The sequence below is a fragment of the Triticum dicoccoides genome, chromosome 2B, assembly GCF_002162155.2.
Source record: "Triticum dicoccoides isolate Atlit2015 ecotype Zavitan chromosome 2B, WEW_v2.0, whole genome shotgun sequence".
NCBI lineage: Eukaryota > Viridiplantae > Streptophyta > Magnoliopsida > Poales > Poaceae > Triticum > Triticum dicoccoides.
The window spans coordinates 681,166,585-681,172,672 of NC_041383.1; positions in this window are offsets into that span (position 1 = coordinate 681,166,585).

A 6,088-nucleotide genomic window follows, 5' to 3' on the forward strand; every position below is an offset into this window, starting at 1 on the left:
AAACCTAGCAATTCACTAACTACAAAAAAATCAACCAAAATTGACAACCCAAAGTCGCGGTAGGTGGTGCGTCTACACATGACCTAGAGCGAACCCAAGCTTAGCATTGCCTGCTTCGCTCTTGTAAATGGACCAAGCCCAGTATGATGTCTGGTCGCTAGCTGCTTATTGCGAGCAGCAATGTACGGTTTGCTGGTTTTCTCTTTTATAAAATACAAATACAAATATTATAAAAACAAATTGCCCCTATTATATGTATTAAGAAATTGTTTCAAAACATGTTTTAAATATTTAAGATGTTACCAAACAACACTTTCGTTCCACTTATATATACAAAGACATGACAGAACCAATACATGGTAATGAGAGATCCTCTTGCAAAGCAGACCAGACATGGAACAAGAGTACAAGAGTGCCCACATCCTACCAAGCACCCGAGGCTATTGATTAAAGGAGAAACCACGCCTCCACGAGAGACCATCGAACATTGATGTACCACACACTAGTTGTTGCCGGAGAGGATCACATGCCCTCTTGCTTCTGACCACCAGGTGTCGAGCCTCCCTGTGGACAATGAGGACCGATAGGAAGCCGCCGGGACTGCCCATGCCAGAGCTGAAGGGGCACTGAGATATCATCCGAGCTTGCACACCGATAAGATGGGACCGGAGGGTAGCCGAGCTCCACGACGACGCCCCCAAGTGGGTGATAATGCAACACAACGTCATTATTGCATCTGAAGGTATGGTCAAGGGTTTTCATTCGAGCCCTAGCACGGGGAGGGGAACCACAACAACACCCCCAAGAGAGACACGACACACAAATGCATCGACACAGCCAGTGCCGGAGCGCGGAGCTTTTGGTCGGAGTCTCACCACGGCACACCGAGGTGCCATGGTCCAAGTCCGTCGCCGCCACTCCACAATTTGGGAGCGCCACTATTGAAGCACCGCCACCTCCAAGATCCCGGGCGCCTCGTTCCTCGCTGTCAATGGTGGCAAGAGGGTGGGCGAGCAGGGGCCTCCCCTTAGCGATCGAGCGATGCTACATAATTAGCGATACAAAAGCAGATATTCCCCACATATATACATACTCGCCCCCTCCCCCTATCTCAATGCTATTTTTTAGAGAAAGGGAAAAAGGCCCAAGTGAAGCCCACTAGCGGTACATCACACCATTTACTAATCTCAATTCATCTTGTATCATTGTTGAACTTATACATCAATGTTTGTTGTTTAATTGTTTTGGTTGTGTGATTTGTGATGCTATGATTCGATGAATAATTCATATCTTGCCCTAAAAATTATAGTGATCGTGACGCAAATTATTTTGTATGAGTTCCTATTTGTGATTGAAAACTTTCCTATGTCGAACTTATCCTATATAGCTAATTGAGAGATTGCAATTCAACAGCTATGAAGATAAAAGCGCTGCCAAACACCGTTAAGATTAATTCATTTTTAAGCCGGTTGCTTCAACTTCTCGAGCTACTGAAATTGTTAATGAGGCTAATGTGCAAGTTACGAATCCCAGTCCAATTGACACTCATGATCAGGATATGCCGGACATGGCAAATGTTGCTAAACAAGCAAAAACATGTAAAATTAGGGATGTCACTGGACAATCAAGATGAAGCTCAATGTTTCTATATATGTGAGGGACCATATCAGCCAAGAAGTTCCCCCCCAAACACTCTACATGTTAATTTATATTTTAAGCACCACCAAATGGGAGACAACTTACTTCAGTATTGCATGATCATATATGTTGAAGGAAATTTAGCGGGTAAGTCATTTTTCCAATGAAATTTTCTTCATCCTATTGGCAGTTGTAGAGGTAAATTTAAACTCATACAATCGTATCCATGTTTTGTAGCGTGCGGCACATATTATAGTATGATAATAGTTATTTTTCCGGTCTATAAAAAAGTTATGAACTTTACTTGGCCCCTCTATACCAAAATCCTGGCTCCGCTCCTGGCTGTCCATACAGCCAAGGAGAAATGCCATCTCCATCGCAAGGTTGCTCGTTGTAGAGACAACTGCGCGACCTCGCCATCAAGGGCCACCGCCCTAGCATTTAAGAACCCCAAACCCTTGCACCACTGCCGATCAACACATATTTTGCACGTAGGAGACCCGCCATGAACCATGTCGGCGTCCCCACCTTCCACCAATGGTGTGAGGCACGGGGAAGAAACCCGGAGACGGGAATACCAGCCAACGAGAAGAAGACGGTAGTCACGACCCTCCACTACTGCAGGATGCTGCTAATGCGACACTACGATCAGAGACCCTTTGACGAAATTGTGTGCGACGCATTAATCACAAACGGCGATGTAAAAAAAACCCGTCAAAAAAGATGCAAAACATTTGCGATGAATGATACATCAAACACAGTTCAGAGTTTAGTTGCGTGTGCGATGCCGGACATACGGTTGATCTATACAAACTGTTTGCGATAAGACATAACAACAGAAACGGGTAATCAGATCAAGGTGTGTGCGATATATGGCATACAGTTCGCTCCGATGAACCGTTTGCGATGATCGAGGTGAACAAAAACGATTTGGCGTAACAAGATGTGTGTGACACCTGGCAAACAGGTCGGTAACCAGAATTGTGTGCGATCATTATAGACAGCCCATATGGTCTTTTTTGTGAACTATGTGCTCGCCAGGGCACACAGTTCAACAAACCAACCTATGGGCGATAATGTAGAAGATCTCAGTCGAATACGTATTACTAACCGTCTGCGATGAGATTGACAGGATAAACAGAGATAACAAATTAATATGAGCGAACGGAAACAGAGATATATACAGTCTGCTTAATTTAGTCCTTCTTCTTGTTATTGTTGTTGTTGGATGGCTGAGGGAGTCCTAGATTAGGGGGTCCTCGGAAAGCCAGACTATATACTTTGGCCGGACTGTTGGACTATGAAGATACAAGATTGAAGACTTCATTCCGTGTCCAGGTGGGACTCTTCTCTGCGTGGAAGGCAAGCTTGGCAATTCGGATATGTAGATCTCCTTCTCTGTAACCGACTCTGTGTAACCCTAGCCCCCTCCGGTGTCTATATAAACCGGGTTTAGTCCGTAGGACAACAACAATCATAATCATAGGCTACCTTCTAGGGTTTAGCCTCTACGATCTCGTGGTAGATCAACTCTTGTAATACTCATATCATCAAGATCAATCAAGTAGGAAGTAGGATATTACCTCCATCGAGAGGGCCCGAACCTGGGTAAACATCGTGTCCCCTGCCTCCTGTTACCATTAGCCTTAGATGCACAGTTCGGGACCCCCTACCCAAGATCCGCCGGTTTTGACTGCGACATTGGTGCTTTCATTGAGAGTTCCACTGTGTCGTCACGATAAGGCTTGATGGCTCCTTCAATCATCAGCAACGATGCGGTCCAGGCTGAGGTTTTCCTCCCCGGACAGATCTTCATATTCGGCGGCTTCGTATTGCGGGCCAACTCGCTTGGCCATCTGGAGCAGATCGATAGCTACGCCCCTGGCCATCAGGTCAGGTTTGGAAACTTGAACTACACTGCCGACATCCGCAGAGACTTGATCTTCGATGGATTCGAGCCTATGTCAGGAGCGCCGAACAATCACGATGAGCATGATTTAGATCTTCCATCAGACGGTGTTTGAGAGATCGCGCTTGCGGCTGCCCGACCCTGAATCCAGAGCAGATTGTGCCTTCCGAGGATGGGCGGATGGACCCCGCCACGGAGGCCGCACATTCATCGGCGATTGAGCCGGACACAGACCTCACTTCCTATGAGGCCTGTGTCATCGGACCCTCGGACTCGACTCCGGCCACAGGCTCCGAACCGCGTGCGTCCATGCCTATCAAATCTGATTGGGCACCGGTCATGGAGTTTACCTCCGCAGATATCTTTCAGCACTCGCCCTTGGGCGACGTGCTAAATTCATTAAGGTCTCTCTCCTTGTCAGGAGACACTTGGCCGGACTATGTCCGGCTGGAGTGGGAAGCGGACGATGAAGAAATTCGTTCCCCACCCACCACCCACTTAATAGCCACTGTCGATGACTTAACCGACACGCTTGACTTCAACTCTGAAGACATCGATGGTATGGACAACGACGCAGGAGAAGAACAGGAACCACCGCCCATAGGGCGCTGGACAGCCACCTCATCATATGATATATACATGGTGGATACACCCAAAGAAAACAACAGCGAGGAACGGAAGGATGCAATGGAGGATAATCCCCTCGTGCAGCAAGCAAAGCGACGACGTAGGCGCCGCTCTAAATCCCTCCACAGTAAAAACAACGATAACAACGCAAGAAAGAATAACACCCTGGTCGACTCCAAAGGAAACGACGACCCCATGGACCCAGCGATGGAGCAAGATGAGCTAGGGGACGCTAAACATAGTTCGGAGTCGATGTCCGATGACGGCAATCCCGAGGGTAAAACCCATCAACCTGTCTCCGGAGAGGAGAACAGTCCGGACGATGATGCACTCATCATCCCGGAAAAACACTTGGAACAAGAGAACCTCCATAGAAGGCTTATTGCCACCGCGAGGAGATTGAAGAAGCAGAAGCAAAGGCTTAAGGCCACGCAGGATACGCTCAACCGCAGATGGAACAAAGTGCTCGACACAGAAGAAAAATACGGTGACGATCGCCACACAAAGAGCTATCCAAAGCGCAAGCTGCTGCCCGAATTCGACGATGAGGCAATAGAGCCCATCCCGCCGAAAAATAATACGACCGATCAGCCGGACCGACCACCCCGTGGCCGCGACAGGGCGGCTAATGATGCCGCACACAAGTCAGCACACGATTTACGTGAGCTCCTGGGCAAAAAAGCCGGTGTGACCAGGTCCATCTATGGATCTAGAAAGCATGCTCCGGTGCAGGATCACAGCCACCAAAACGATCATACCGATCGAATACCAGCTCGGAATCACCACTGAACACAACAACCGTCGACAGCATACCACGACACATCCAAATACAGGGGTGCCGCGCACCCCCTGTGCTTCACCGATGAGGTGCTGGATCATGAATTTCCAGAGGGATTTAAACCCGTGAATATAGAGGCATACGACGGAACGACAGACCCGGTGGTCTGGATTCAGGACTTTATCCTTCATATCCACATGGCTCACGGAGATGATCTCCACGCCATTAAATACCTACCCCTCAAGTTGAAAGGACCACCTCGGCATTGGTTGAAAAGCCTTCCCAAAAACTCAATTGGAAGTTGGGAGGAACTTGAGGATGCTTTCAGGGCCAATTTTCAAGGGACCTATGTCCGACCTCCAGATGCAGACGATTTAAGTCACATAATCAAACAACCTGGAGAGTCGGCCCGTAAGCTTTGGAACAGATTTCTCACTAAGAAAAATCAAATCGTCGACTGCCCGGATACTGAAGCTTTAGCGGGTTTCAAGCACAATATCCGAGACGAATGGCTCGCCAGACACCTCGACCAAGAAAAGCCGAGGACAATGGCAGCCCTAACAAGCCTTATGACCTGCTTCTGCGCGGGCGAGGACAGCTGGTTGGCCCGTAGCGGCACCAACGACCCAGGCACATCCGAAGTCAGGGATGGCAACGGGAATCCGCGACGCAATAAAAACAAGCATCGAAACAATGAAGACAACCCAGATAACACGGCGGTCAATGCCGGATTTAGGGGCTCTCGACCCGGTCAACAGAAAAAGGAATTTAAAGGCAGCAGAGATGGACCATCCAGCCTAAATAAGATTCTAGACAGATTATGTCAGATTCATGGCACCCCCAAAAACCTGCAAATCACACCCACAGAGAATGCTGGGTTTTCAAGCAGGCCGATAGGCTAAATGCCGAACACAAAGGGAGGGAGACGCCAAGTGAAGACGAGGATGAGCCTCGCCAGCCGAACACTGGGGGACATAAAAAATTCCCACCAGAAGTCAAAACAGTGAATATGATTGTAACGCCCGAATAATTAGGCTACAGTAAAACTCTCCTGATGATGCCATGTCATCTATGTTACTGTTGCTAATTAAGTGGTAGTTCAAAGACATTGCAAATTCAAAAATGAATTAGTGACA